Consider the following 16,996-nt stretch of genomic DNA (forward strand, 5'->3'; position numbering starts at 1 on the left):
TGTTATGCTCTATGTATGATAACTTTCTATACTCTAAGCCTTAGCACTGGAATGCATGGCAATACTTCAGAGGAACATTTGGTTTTACATTACACAGATCACTATACACATTCTGGATAATTCAAGAGTGACATTGCCAGCAAAGAGATGATTACATAGGATGGTGCATATGATATTCTTCACACAATGTCCAGAAGATAGTAAGCATTTTAAATTGCTAACACATTGTAATCAAACTTTTGTCATGTTTTCAAGAACTCTAAAGGACACTGTCACTTATTGTAACTGAAATATTTCTGTTCAGTACACTGAACAAAATTATTTATCAAGAAATTTGCTATGTGTATATAAGCAAGATTAATCTCACATATTCCTATGTGAACACAGCATAATTTGTTTTTCATTGCCCATACTTTCTCATGTACCCCCATGCCCTGTTCCTCTCTATCCCTTTTCTTTACTTTATTGATCTCCCTAATATTTTCATGAGAGTCACCACCATTGTTTCTTTCCTGTCCAACATCAGCATATGAGAGAAAGTATATATATATATACACACACACAAACACACACCTCATATTCTTTATCCATTTATATATTGGCAGGCACATTGATGGTTCTATAACTTGGTTATTCTGAAATATACTGTTACAACAATTGGCATGTATGAAGATACTGATGTTTGATGGCATGGAATAATTGACCAAAGATATCATAAACAGTAATTGATAGTGCAAAAAAATCATGTTTGGGTTGTTGTATGTCTTCAGATTAATTATCACCCAAATAATGCTAATTGTGTTCAAACACTTTCATAGCATACTAGAATTCTGTTGCATCTTGGGTTCTACTAAGAAAGAAGTGAAAGAAATTATACAGGTTTTCTCTATATTTCTACTGCAGTTTCAACCACTATAGTTTTTCATATTTATAAAGCTTTTTTGTAAAGTTTTATTCAACAGATATGTTCAAATCAACTTAGCATACCATACAAAATGCTTCATTTTTTTTTTTTTTGCAGTACTGGGGATCGAACTCAGGACCTTGTGCTTGCAACACCAGCACTCTATCAGCTGAGCTATCTCCCCAGCCCCAAATGCTTCTTAAAGATTGTAACTTCATGAAATCCAATTATTAAAGCAACTATGTTTTAACATGCTCTGATTTTTAGCAGGCCTTCCAATGAAGGAATAACAACCCAAGACAACACTGACCTATGTATGAGAATCTCTTCTCCTGGGGACACTGGAAAACCACTTATCCAGCATCTTCACAGAAGTCTTTCTATTTATTACAAAATCCAATTTACTTCTTCAAGATAGCCAGCACATTCTCTCTCTTGTGATATGGCACTACATGTTCTCCCCAGGGAGAACTTACACATTGAACATGAAAATCAGTGTGCTCTGTCATGAATTGCCCCTAAGTTCAATTGCCAGTATTCCACAAAAAGGGGGGGGGAGAAAGGAGTTGGTGAACCAGGATTATGGAAAGGTACAGAGTAGATGTAGCTGGACTTTAATTATTTATGTTGATATTTTTCTAGTTGATGTGTAAAATATCATAAATCAAAAAAAAAGTATAGCTGGTAGACTGTGAGCATATGTTCCTGATATAAAATGTGAAGACAAAACTAGTATTCCATTTGTGTAATCATACATTTACATAGGGTAATGGTGTGTGATTCATTGTGTTATTGTTTCTTCCCCCCTCCCACCTCTATTATTTCTCTATTCAGTCCCTCCTTCCTTCATTCTTGCCTTCCTCCCACAAATAGAATGCCTCTACTTCATGTACAGAGAAACAAGTTGTACCCCATTTATTTACAATAAAAAAGTAGTACTCTAAAACAATCCAGTGTTAACTGTAAATTGAATTTATTCATAGTTGAGCATACTTTACTCACTATCCAGATCAATTTTATTATAGTACAAACAACATATAAAACTTCTAAAATATTTGGTAAGATCATCATTCATGAGTTGAACTATTTTTTGTTTAATCACAATTGCTACTTCTGACATACTGAAGACTATGCAATTTAGTATTCTCAGCTATACTATATATGTTTGGTTGTGGATTTTACCTCTAAAACTGGCTTAGTCAAATGAATAAAGAAAAGCACTAATGTATTAAAATGACAATGATGAAATGAAACAATATGATCCTTGGGGCCTTTTAAAATATTCATTCCATTCAATTTAGATTCAAGTATTACATATATGTTATTAATTAAAATTCAAATATGAGAGTTTACATTAACTATATGCAAACTTATGTAAAGCAAATAAATAGTATATGCCGTATAATGCACTTTCACCCAAATAGCATTTAATTACAAGGAATTTTTGTTTCCTTTTATTACAAAAGTGGTTTGGTTTTGTCTTTTGAAAAAAAATTACTGTGGAATGAATCTTTTTCTGCACTACTTTCGTTATTGAATAAAATACATGAGAATTCTGTTTAGCTAACATTCACCTATATTAAGATGAAAAGCTTGACATTGGCCTAGAATATAAGCTAGTGTACTAAAGGGGGTCAATTCAAATTATATTCAGATACACAGAAAGTGTACAGTTTTCAAGAATGCCATTAATAAGAAGAGGGAGAAAGTTAACACCAATAACAGAAGCAGTAAAATTTGCCCTTTGGGTTCTAATTTCAATAGACCTTTTTGCTCTGTGGATATCCATTTGAGCTTATATGAAATGGGTGCTATGAAGGCCTAAGCTTCTATGAATATACAATTGGCTAGCTCTGCTACAATGAACTGTTTATATTCTGGAAAAATATTCAGTATGATGATAGTCTATTCTGTATTCTGAAAAATAAATATTTTCATAAGTATATAAAAAAAACTCTTTTTACACAGGTCCATGAGGATGTTTTGAATATTTGTCATTTTTTAAACTTATATTTTATTCTATTAAACAAATATAAATATGCAATTAAATAATATATGCATATAAAATAATAATATATGTATAATATATATAAATAATATATGTATATAAAATATACATATGAAATGTATATTAGAAATATTTTGGAGAATTATCAGTTAGAATAATTACCTTTGGTTTGTATTAATTTTATCTTCATTGTTCCCTTGATTCACAGCACTGACCAATTAAAAATAGAGATTAGAGATAAAAAATGCTTCTAGGAATATGGCATAAAAATTCTGAATCAGATAAAAGAACATTTTAATTAATCATTCTCATTGAAATTATGTGCTGGAGCAATTTTTAAAAATTTTGTTGAAAAGTTAATTCCTTTGTTCTCTGAAGTACACAGATTTCTGCTAAGTCTTCAATGATTGGTGCAAATGGAATGTGTGGTTTTATTTTTTTCAGAAATATATTGGGATAATTCAATGTGGCTTATGGTGAGGAAAATAAAAGATAATCTTTTGGGGCTGAACCCCTGTTTTGGTCATAAAATACAGCAAACTGGTGCAACATATCTAGCAACAAACTATCCTAAGTATTTCTCCCCCTCACAAAGAAAGTTCAAGAAAAGACACTAAGATATCTGTGAAATTCATAATCCGGTAATATCAATCATTTCTATATGTATTTATTCAAACAAGGGAGGCAATGCTTGATGTTCTTAGGATAAAGAAGTGTATGAAACAAAGTCTCTTTAATCTGAGTACATCATGTTTCACTGGTACTGAGACACAGTTTGCATCAAGGTACTTAATGTTTCACCTTTATCCCCCATAAAAGAGCTCTCAAATATTTCAGCAAAAAAAAAAAAAAAGAAAAAGAAAAGAGAAGAAAAAAAAAGCATTCTAGGTGATGTCAAAGTCTTGGGCAACTGGAGAAGACTGTACAGATGATGTAAATTAAGTAATATTTTCACAGTGTGTTTTTCTTTCATAGACACCCTGTTCCACTCAGACCACTTGAAGAGTTGGTGTAGCAAAACAAGACTATGAAATGACCGAGAGGTTTACTGTTTGGTCTTTAGTCATAAAAAGCTTGAAGTAAACAAATTTGTGCCAAGTCTTAGTGAGTTTGTTTAGGCCAATTACCCCACCCTCATTCTCTCTTTCTCTCTCAGCTCAGTCTCTCTATTGCTTTTATATGATTTTAAAAATCAAACTTACAATCTTATGTCCATGTTCAAAAACTGGAACACCATACCCATCTTTGGTTATAGTCTTGTAAATTTCTGTTTCAAACATGGAGAGAGGCAAAATTCTGCAAATGGGCAATTTCAACTTGCTAGGACACCAAATCAGGAACCTGTATTTGCCTTATAGAAGGCAATATACAACCTGTAACTTATATAATATGTACATTGCTAAGAGAATATGTGTTAGCTAATTAATATAGTTAGCTAATTATTTGGGCATCCATACCCTGCTTATGAGCTTCCCCAGGGCAGGCACAGACCCCCAGCTTTTTGTACACATCCTCTGTCAGGTATGGCTTCAGCCATAGAAGATGCAATAACTGAACAATTACTATGTGTCATATGATCAATATAAATGGGAACAAGACCAATAAACTCTAATTGAGACCCTTAGAAAACTTTAAGAACTTCTTTGTACTCTTGTCAATTTATTACCATATTTTAAAAGTGTTAGTAGGAAGAAAGATAGAGTGTACAAAATATTCCTGTATTTTATTACATCTTTTGGTAGAAATCTACATACATACTTTTGATTCAGTTATGTCTCATTACAGGGTGACCTTTACTTGGGTACAGTTACTGAGTTTTCATAATTCTGAAGTAAATTTATTTGTAGCAACTATTCAAACAGTAAGATTTAGAAGGGGATATCTCTGTTCATTAAAAAGTGGGTAGTAAGTGAGCATGATGGCACATGCCTAGGTAGGTGAACTGCAAGTTTGAGGTCAGCCTAAGCATCTTAGTAAGAACATGCCTCAAAATAAAAATAAAAAAAATAAAAAGAACTACATGTAGTTCATCAGTGAGGAGACCCTGGGTTCCATCCCCAGTACAAAAATATCATGGGATAGTGACAACTGCTGTTTTTAAATCTCAGTGGAAATCATACTGATGAGCTAACTTGAAGAAAAATCATCATTAATTCTCAAAACTTCATTTGACAGATAAATAATCATTACATCTCATTGAACTCTCCCACATACCCAAGAAAAAAATTAGGAAATACAACAATCATTCTAACCAAGAATAATGTGGGATCTGCTTCTGAAATACATTTACTACCTTGCTGGAATTAACTGAAATATTTCTACTTTTCAAAACCAAAACCCAGGTCATCAAAATTCTAAACTTCATTTGAGATGAGATTCTATGGATTAAATTTCAGGTTAGCCTCAAAGGTTTGAGAGTCCAAAACAATTTTATTCAAATTTAAGTTTAAAGAGTTAATTTTGTATTTAAGCAAAACCCATTTAAATAAAAATTATTGAAAAACAGAAGTACCACTTCAAAATATTCTTAAAAAGTAGAAATTAATCAATGAAAAAAATAAAACTGATCACAAGTTTTACAAAAATCATCTCCTTTTCTGAAAACACTGTCTATTATTTATAGGAGTAAAACAGAATTACACGATGGTAAGATGGAATTCACTTAAGTGGACTACTCATTTGAGTCACTTTTGATTGTTTATTTCTGGACAAATGATATTCTTGCAATTTGAAACACAATTTAGACCTTTTTGACCAAAGCTTCTATATAATAGCCTCAAAGACTTAGCAAGAAATTCAGGAAGTGTGGTTTTATGAAATGTTTTAAAACTTAGAATTTAATTTTCTAAAACAAGATAAGGGAGAATTTGCAATTATGTGGAAAAGAAAATAGGGCATGGAACATTTGTATCTTTGACATATATATCTGAATAGTCACTGTCTATGTAACTTGATTGCATTCCTGCAAGAGGAGTAATTGAAATACAGGACATTCTAAATGAGATTACTCTAGATCAAGAACTTCAGAACCCTTGAGTGATAGTTTACTTCATAAGTCTACAACAGGGTTTTTTTTTTTTTTTTTTGGGGAATATAAGACCCATTTATGAGAAAACACCTACTTTTTTTATAGTATAGATGCTGTTTCTATGAGTATCTGGCCACTCAGCTGAAATAGGTATATGCAAGTTTTCATGATGAGATTTTTACTCAGTTGTTTCCCATGTTTTGGGTCCTGGGATGCAAGATAGGTCCATCTCTACACCTGAATCCAATGCACTCCAACCCCATAGAAAATGGAAGGCTCAGGCAATAGTGCAGAAACTTTTGTTATGGTCAAATCTTTAACTTGAGGTTTTACAAGTGTAGGAAATTTCAAAGAATACAGGAACAAAATACATTAGAACATTGTAACTGTAAAACTATTGATGTAACTTAAGTCAACATAAAGAATGCCAAATGTGGTTAAGATAAAGAAGCAGCAAAAAGACTCATTTCTTCTCCATTTTAAAAATGTAGACACTAAGGATTGAGAAGAAGGTATATTTGTGAAATGATTATGAAAATATATAGAATTTACATATGTCTCTACATGTTTTAGTTGTAAGATAAATGTTTGTTAATTATTGACAGTTTTAGAATTATTATGAAGATATTTTACTTTCTTTTACCCATGCTAAGTCTTTGAAATACAATGTGTATTTTAGACTTACAGTATCTCAATTCAGACCAACCCCATTTCAAGTTCTCAATAGCTACATGTCATCTGTATGCTGTCTACTGGGCTGGACAGCATACTTCTAGATAGATTGTAGACACAGACTGTGAAAAAGTTCCAATGGTGTGAAAACCTTCATAATCCAAAAACTTCAAATTATAACTTGGAATTTTACCAACATCACTCATATAAACATAAAATGATTAAAATATCAGTTAAACATAAGAACATAATTTCTATGAAGCTATAATTATTAAAGTATTTCTACTTTTCTTATTCTACATTCAATCTACCTCATGTCCTCTTCTTGACTTTATTATTTTGTGAATGACAAATGAAAGAGTACTATCAATAATAATATCAGTTAATATCTGAGCATTTTACTATGTATCCAGCAATGTTCAAAGTGCTTTGCCTGAATCAACTCATTTAAGGAGAAAAAGAGGCAATTTATTTAAAATATTCAACCTCCCAAATATGGTTATGTTAATAATATAGAGATAAACAATTGTTTATTTCAACATTTCATTTTGTATATGCACACATCTTAATAGTTTTACATTATTTCAAGAACTCCTGAAGATGGTAGATTAGAGGCACTCAAGGCTTACCTACTGCTCGATGAGACTGAACCAAAATGGAAGATATGCAGCTGCATGCTGAGGTAGGGGCCATAGAAAAGTATGGGACTGCAAACACAGGGAACCAGCGATCAGGCAAATCCTCAAAATATTGTGCTTTAGAATAAAAAGAGACTTGGGATCTACATAGCACGTTATCAATGAGAACAGACTCTCTGCACTTTGCAGAAAATTAATCAGTGCCATAATGAGGAGCTATCTAAAGATGGGTCCCACTGTCTGAGTTTATTGCAATAGAGATTAGAAACACCTGCTTTTTTTATATCTCCAAGATCCAATGTCCTCTCCTCTTCTCTGTTCCAGCAGGTGTTCACTCTGAGAGTCAGTTTGGACCCAGAAATGGACTGCTGAGGACTCTAGGCAGTGGAAAATATGGTCTATGAGGCAGAGAGAAGCAAGAAGACACTTCTACATAAAATGTATGGTTGGATTTCATGAAAAGGAGGGACAGCAGCTCTGTATGGACTTACAAGAGGGCTGGGTCCAGAAGCACCATGGCTTGAACTGGCAAATCTCTTCATTCAGGAGTCTCCCTACCCCAGTGCAGATCCCACTGATTTGGTCACTTCTTCCACACTCAGAGACAGATGACAAACCACTACAGTTTGAATATTTGCCACAGGCCCAAGAGTACAGACTGAAGATCTTGGGACCAAGGGTGAGCAAACCAGACTGGTTCACAGGCTTGGAGGCTGAGAGGCTGGTGGATGGCTCCAACTGTCACAGCAACCCCATTCCTGATGCAAAATCAGAAACCTTGGGCATGAATGTAGTCCTGCTGCTGATAACTTTGCATTAGCCTAGGCTTGTGAGTGAGCAGAGGTTGAGCTCCATCCATGCACTGCTGTAAGTGGTTTGACCTGCTTGAGCTGGAGCTGAAAAGGAACACATCATACTGCCACCAGCACCCACAACATCTCCATACCTAGCAAATGACAAAAATGTGAGGTCTTGGAAAGAAATGTTTGTATCTTAATTATCTTGGCAAGGAGAAATACCACATTCTTTGCTTTTACTTTTCATATTAATTTTGTTCTTTGTTGTTTTGTTTTCATTTTTTAATACCTTTATCCAATTTTATTAAATGTTTTAATATTTAATTGGATTTTTGCTCTTGTCTCTACTTTCTCATTTTTATTCCTTTTTCTTTCTTTTAATTTTTCTTCTTTCTTCTGTTTCCTCCCTTTAAAATTTTATCCAAGGGGTGGGAGGGGAGGGGGAGAAGGAAAAAATAACAGAATGAATCAAACCTCATTACCATATGTGAATGTATGATTATGCAAATGGTATGCTGTTACTCTATGTACAAACAGAAACAACATGTATCCCATTTGTTTATAATAAATATAAAATTAAAAAAGAAATACTAAAAAAAATTATTCAGTATCTTTTCTTTTTTCCACAGTACTGAGAATTAAACCCAGGGTTGCTCATCCACTGAGCTACAAGTCTTTTTTTATTTTTTACTTTTAAGAGAGAATATCAGGGTTGGGACTTTAACTAAGTGACAGAGCACTTGCATAGCATGTGTGAGGCACTGGGTTTGATCCTTAGTACTACATAAAATAAAGGCATTCTCTCCATCTACAACAACAATAAATAAATAAATAAATAAATAAATAAATAAATACAGGGTATCATTAAATACCCAGGCTAATATCAAACTTGAAATAGTCCTGCCTCAGCCTCCAGAGTAGATGGGATTATAGGTGTGAGTCAATGTGCCCAGTTATTTCAGTATTAATTTCACTTTCATTAGGGTCCAATTTTTAACCTATTCTATATTATGAGTATCTTTTTCTTCTCTCTGGTTAGTGGGGTTGTAGAGGTTCTTTTTTATATATTTTTATTGTATGTTGATATGTGATTTGCTTTCAAGTTGTTTGCTGTTACTGGTGGTCATTTTCTACTCTCAAACCAGTACTATGGATTAAGACCAGCACCTGGAAGGCAATGAATAGATGTTATGACACTGAGCTTTGACCCTGACCCAGATGACAGAACTTTTACCTTCATCTTGCTCAAACTTTGATGGATCCTTCAACTTAAAAATAGGGTAGAGAAAAGCACCCAGCCGACAACCTGGCTGCATGTATGCACAGATGACAGGGGTGGTCTGAAGACTACTACAGTCCCTGAGCAACAACAGAGAAATAACACAACTGTTGTGACCATGCAGCTAATAAGAGGACCTAGAATGGGCTGCACCAAAATCTTCTTACACTGTACAGTGCTAACAAGTGCTGGAGACACAGCCATGCAAAGTATACTCTGTATACTCTACTGTCTATATTATACTTGCATGAACTATCAGAGGAACTCCACTCACAGAAGGCCTACAAAGAAAGCAAATCCCTCGGGTTCTCACAAAGTACTCAGAGTCAAAATCCACCAAACACAGTCTAAGGAGCTTCAGGGAAACTACAGCATAAACTCCATTTGCAACGAATCTCAACACTACAAAACAAACCAATATCAGAGCATACATTGTGTAAAAAAGAAGGCTACTCACTGAGTAGACCCTCACATAATACTGGAAGAGATCACCAGTTCAACAGATGAGAAAGTCTCAACACAGAAACAAAAATATAAAACAAAACAACACAACTCCTCAAGTTCATAACTCCCCAGGAACCAAAACCATAAGTACCAATGGAGATGAAATGCTGGAGCAAAGAAGTTTAAATACTGATTATTAAAATGATCAAATGAGAGTTGGGGTTGTACACAGTTTAGTGGTAGAACACTTGCCTCACACATGTGAAGCACTGCATTCAATCCTCAGTACCACAGAAGATAAATAAAATAAAGGTATTTTTTCATCTACAATTAAAGTCTTTTTAAGAAATGATTACATGAATTCAAAGAAGATACAAATAAGAAGATTGATAAATTAAGGCAGACAATGCAATTTAAAAGAGCAATTTAATAAGGAGAGATTCTGGGGGAAAAAACAGAATCTTAGAAATAAAATACTCACTAAGTCAAGATAAAACCTCCAGTTCCAAGTCTCACCAATAGACTAGACCAAGCAGAAAACAAATTTTCAGAGCTTGAAGACAGGGTGGATGAACTAGAACATTTGGACTTATTAATAAGGAAGGGTTATCAAGAAACTATAAACAGTATATTGATATAAAAACTCTGGAAAACATTAAAAAGATCAAGCTTAGGACCCATATGACATTTATTGGTAAATGGACGGAGTTGTAGAATATCATGCTAAGTAAAATAAGCCAAACCCAAAGAACCAAAGGCTTAATACTTTCTCTGATACACAGAAGCTAATTCATCATAAGCAGGGAAGGATAGGAAAGAATAGTTGTTCTATATTAGATAGAGAGGAATGAAGGAAGAGGAAGGGGTATGGAGGAAAGAATGATAGTAGAGTGAAACAGACATTATTACCTCATGTGCATGTATAACTGCATAACTGATGTGATCCTGCAATATGTACAATCAGAAAAATGAGAGATTACCCCCATTTATGTATGATCTATCAAAATGTGTAAATGCCTTCTACAGTCATGTACAATAAATTAGAACAAATTAAAAAATTAGTTTAAAAAAAGACTTGGGGCTGGGGATGTAGCTCAGTTGTTAGAGTGCTTGCCTCACAAGCACAAGGCCCTGAATTCAATCCCCAGCACAGCACACACACAAAAAAGTACCTATAAAAAAGAGACTCATCATTCTAGAGGAAGGAATAAAGATACATGTTAAAGTCATACAAAATTTAATTAGTGAAGTAACACCAGAAAATTTCACAATCTTGAAATGTTAATGGAGTGCCAAATAGAAATGACCAGAAAAAGAACCTCTCCATGAACATTATAGTTAAAATAATAAAAATACAGAAGGATGACTATTAAAAGCTGCAAGAGAGAAGCACCAAATAAGCTATAAAGGAAAACCCATCAGAATAATAGGAGATTTCTCAACAAAAACTCTAAAGTTTAGGAGGGCACGAACTGATAGATTTCAAGACCTGGAAGAGCAAAACTGCCAAGCTAAATTATTATATCCAGCAAACTTATCTTTCAGAATCAAAGAAGAGATAGGCTTTCCAAGATAAACATGAATTAAAAGAATTCATGACTACTAAACCACACATAGTCCTACACTCAGATGAGGAACCAGAGAGCACAACCAGAAAAGAATATGGAAGAATTAATCTCACTAGAAGTGTAGTTAAGCAAAAGAGGAACAAGTAAAAATCAAACATGATTGTATCAGTAAATCAACAAAAACTTAAAGGTAAATAAGAAAGAAATGAACACAAAATTCTCAAAACAACCAAAAGAAAACTAATGATGATAGAAACAAGTATATTACTTTCAATATACTTTCAATATAATCCTTATTGAAAATGATGTAAATTCTCTAATTAAAAGACACAGACTACCTGATAGGATATTTAAAAAGGTCCATCTGCTTACTATTTGTAAGAACTCCACCTCACTACCAAAAACATTTATTCATAAACTGAAAATGAAAGGATGGAAAATGCAATCCACATCAAATGGAATCTTAAACAAGCAAGAGTAACCAGACTTATATCCAACAAAGCTATCATGACCTCAAATCAGTCATGAGACAAAGTAGGTCCTTATACTCTGATAAAAGGAATAATCCATCTCAAGAAAATGTAATGGTTGTAAATATAGATGTACCAATGTCATAGAATCCAACTTTATAAAACATATTTCAGGAATTGTAGTGAGAGACCAGTCTCAATTCAGTAATGGTGGGTGACATCTATACCTTAGCATTACCAAGAGACAGATCTTCCAGAACTGCCCCACCCCCAAAATCAACTGAGAGACATTAGAATTATAGTATAGATCAAATGGACTTAACATCTCAGACTGTTTCATTTAACAGCTGTGGAGAACACATTATTTTCTTCAGTATACAGATTTTTCTCTAAAATATACCATATTTTCAGCAAGGAAGCAAGCTCAAGAAATACAAACAAGTTCAAATTTTTCGTACATCTTATAATAACAGAAGGGAATTACAAATCAACAGCAAGAGTAACTGCAGATGTTATACAAATACATGGAGATTGAAAACTACACTTCTGAATGAGTAGTGGGTCATTGAAGAAATCAGGGGGAAGACTTAAAATTCCTAAACTCAAATGAAAATGGAAGCACAGCCCACCAGAACCTATGGGACACAGAGAAAGTAATTAGAAGAGGTAGGTTTATAAGTGCATACATTAAAAAAAAAAACTTGACAGACCTCAAATAATTAACCTAATTATGCATCCCAAGGTATTTTAAAAAAAGTAAAACAAATCCCAAATCAGTACAAAGAAATAATAGAAATCACAGCAGAAATAAACAAAACAGAGACAAAATGTACAAGAAAAGGATTAATGAAACAGTTGACTCTTTGAAAAGATACACAAAATTAACAAACCCCTAGCCAAATTAATCAAAATAAAGAGAACATCCAAAATAAATAAAATTAAAGTTGAAAAGAGTTATATTACAATAGATACCAATGAAATCAGAGGATATGAGGGAATATTTGGAAAACTTAAACTAATAAACTGTAAAATCTATAAGAAATGGACAAATTTCTAGACACAAATAACCTACCAAAATTAAACCTAGAGGATATAAAATGTCTAAATAGATCAATAACAGATAATGAATTTAAAGCAGTAATAAAGTCTCCTAACAAGAAAAGCCCAGGATTAGAAGAATTCACAGTTGAATGTACAAGATTGGTTAAATACCACCAATACTCCTTTTATTATTCTATAAAATTGAAAGAGAAACCACTCTTCCAAACTCATTCTACAAAGCCAGTATCATCCTACTACCAAAATCAGTTAAAAGTACACACACACACACACACACACACACACACACACACAATATAGCCAGGTGTGGTGGTGCATGCCTATAATCTCAGCAAATCTGGAGCCTAGGCAGAAAGAACACCAGTTCAAGACCAGCCTAAGCAGCTTAACAAGGCTCTGTCTCAGAATAAAAAAAATGAAAAGTAATGTGGATGTGGTAAAGGATGCTTGGCTTCAATCCATAGTACCAATAAATAAACAAATAAAATTTTAAAATTATATGATCAATTCAACAGATACAGAAAAGTCTTCCATAAAATTCAATGTCACTTCATGATAAAAACCCTCAATAAATTATGATTGTACCTTAACATAATAAAAGCTATATATCACAAAACCATTGCCACCATCATTCTGAATGGGGAGAAATTTAAAGCATTTCCTCTAAAATTAGGAATGAGACAATGGTGTCCACTGTACCACTCTAATGTAATAGAGAACTGGAAAGTTTATTTTTATTTTTTGCAGTACTGGAGGTAGAACCCAAAGGTAATTTACCACTAAGCTAAATCTCCAGCGATATATAAAAAAATTATATGTATATTTATATAAACACATGTTATATATCATGTAATGTATATATAATATGCAGTGTTATTTGATATATCATTATATATTATGCATAATTATATATACATATATATTATAATATATATTTTAAAGGGATACCAGGGATTGAACCCAGGGTTGTTTACTACTGAGCCACATCTCCAGCCCTTTTTATATATTTATTTGAGTCAGGGTCTCATTAAGTTGCTGCATCTGGCTTCAAACTTCTTATACTCCTGCTTCAGTTTCCTGAGTTGCTGTGATTACAGGCATATGCCACCACACCTGGTTGAGAATTGAAAACTTTAGCCAAAGAAATATGGCAATAGAAATGGAATTTAAATTATCCCTGTTTGCACATGGTTCTATTTTCAATGTAGAAAATCCAGATGAGTCCACCAAAAGTCTTATAGAACTAATAAATTCATGAAGGTAGTAGGATAAAAACCTGGGAAGTGAAAGACCCTCTACAATAAAAATTATACAACACATGAAAAAGAAATTGAAGAAGATATTAGAAGATAGAAAGACATCCAATGTTCATGTGTTGGGAGAAATGGCCATTCTACCAAAAGTGACTACAGATTCAAAGCAATGCAATCCCTATTAAAATAAATATGACATTCTTCACAAAGCTTTAAAAAAAAGACAAAATACCGATAGGAGGAAAAACAATCTTTTTTTCTTTTTTTCCTTTTTGGTGCTAGGGATCGAATCCAGGGCCTTGTGCTTACAAGGCAAGTACTCTACCGACTGAGCTATCTCCCCAGCCCCGAAAAACAATCTTGATATGCTAAAGAATTCTGAGCAAAAAAGGATAATGTTGGAGGTATCACAATACCCAATTTTGAAATGTACTTTTGTGCCTTAATAACATCTATGGTATTGGCATTAAAACAGATATGTAGAACAAGTGAACACAATAAAGAATGCAGCAGCAAACCCATGCAGCTACAGTCAACTGATTCTCAAGAAAAGAGCCAAGGAGCCAAGATGGTGGACTAGAGGGTGACTGCATCTCCTATCGCACCAGAACCCAGGATTCAAGAAGGGAAGGCACTGAGAGACTTGGACTAACATAGAGCCACGGGGTGAGTCTCCCCCACCGGGTGAAGCTTGGCCCAGGCGGCAGGCCCAGAGAAGGTTGGCTCCTCAGAGCATGGCAGGGTAGCTAGAGTCTTCCCCAGGCAACACTCCTCCCTCCAGTGGTGGACTCGTTTCACGGCCAGATTCTTGGAGTTGGCTGCCCAGTGGGATCCTTTTTGCACAGAGCCAGCTCAGAGTCCCAAAGCCAGCAGTGGGTTCTGGACCATAGGCAGTCTCTGGGACCAGGGCAGGGCAGCCAGAGACTTCTCCAAGCAGCCCTGCTCCCTCTGGCGGCAGGCTCCTTCCACGGCCAGCTTCTCGGAGCAGACAGCCCAGTGAGAGCCTTTCCACACAGAGCCAGCTCCAAGCCCTGAAACCAGTAGCAGACTGGGGGCAACTTTCTTCGGAAGCAATACATTATCAAGTTCCTCCAAGACTTCAGGCTACTGAAGGCTTGGAGTTGATATACTAGAAATCTACAGGGACACTATAAGCCAATAGAGGAAATCTGCAATATCTCAGAGTCCCACTGATATCTGACCAATATGAGAAAACAAGGGAAGAAAATGTCCCAAACAAACCTAGATACTATATCAATAAAACCCAGTGATAGCACAGTAGAAAAAATGTCAGAAAGGGGATTCAGAATGTACATAATTAAAATGATAAGGGAAGAAAATGAGGAGATGACAGAGGAAATGCAGGCATTGAAGGAAGAGATGAAAGAGCAAATGAAAGACATAGACTGGCAGATTGGATTAAAAAGAAAGATCCAACAATATGTTGCCTGCAAGAGTCTCAACTCATAGAAAGAGATACCCATAGACTAAGGGTGAAAGGATGGGAAAAAACATACCATGAACATGGACTCAGCAAAAAAGCTGGAGTATCCATCCTCATTTCAGATAATGTGGATTTCAAGCCAAAGATAGTCAGAAGGGATAAAGAAGGACATTTAATACTACTTAAGGGAAGCATAAATCAGCAAGACATAATAATCATAAACATCTATGCCCCAAACAGTGGCTCATCCATGTATGTCAAACAAATCCTTCTCAACTTTAGAAACCAAATAGACCACAACACAATAATACTAGGTGATTTTAACACGCCTCTCTCACCACTGGACAGATCTTGCAAACAAAAATTGAGCAAAGAAACCATAGATCTCAATAACACAATCAATAATTTAGACTTAACAGACATTTATAGAATATACCATCAAACCAAGAGCAAATACTCATGGACCTTCTCTAAAATAGGCCATATATTATGCCACAAAGCTAATGTTAGCAAATACAAAAAGATAGAGACACTACCTTGTATTCTATCAGATCATAATGAAGTTAGAAATAAATGAAAGAGTGAAAAACAGAAATTACTCCAACACCTGGAGATTAAACAATATGCTATTATATGATGAATGGATAACAGAAGATATTAGGAAGGAAATTAAAAAATTCTTAGAGGTAAATGAGAAAAAGAAACATCATATCAAATTCTCTGGGAAACTATGAAAGCAGTACTTAGAGGAAAATTTAATTCATGGAGCGCAATTAATAAAAGACGTAAAACTCAACAAATAAATGACCTAACACTACAGCTCAAAGCCCTAGACAAAGAGCAGACCAACACTAAAAGTAGTAGAAGACAGGAAATTGTTAAACTCAGAGCTGAAATCAATGAAATTGAAACAAAAGAAACAATACAAAAAATTGACAAATAAAATAGTTGGTTCTTTGATAGAATAAACAAAATTGACAAACCTTTAGTCATACTAACAAAGAGTAGATGAGAAAAAACCCAAATCAATAAATTCGGAATGAACAAGGAAATATCACAACAGACACAAGTGAAATACAAAACATAATTAGAAGCTATTTTGAAAATTTCTACACCAACAAAATAGAAAATTTCAAAGACATGAACAGGTTTCTGGAGACATATGAATTGCCTAAACTGAATGAGGAGGACATACACAATTTAAATAAGCCAATTTCAAGTAATGAAATAGAAGTCATCAAAAGTCTACCAACAAAGAAAAGTCCAGGACCAGATAGGTTCTCAGCCGAGTTCTACAAAACCTTTAAAGAAGAGCTAATTCCAATACTTCTCAAAGTATTCCATAAAATAGAAGAGGAAGGAACCCTCCCAAACTCATTCTATGAAGTCAATATTACCCTGATACCTAAAGCAGACAGAGACACATTGAGGA

Source organism: Sciurus carolinensis, unplaced genomic scaffold, assembly GCF_902686445.1.
Source record: "Sciurus carolinensis unplaced genomic scaffold, mSciCar1.2, whole genome shotgun sequence".
In the NCBI taxonomy this organism is placed as follows: Eukaryota; Metazoa; Chordata; class Mammalia; order Rodentia; family Sciuridae; genus Sciurus; species Sciurus carolinensis.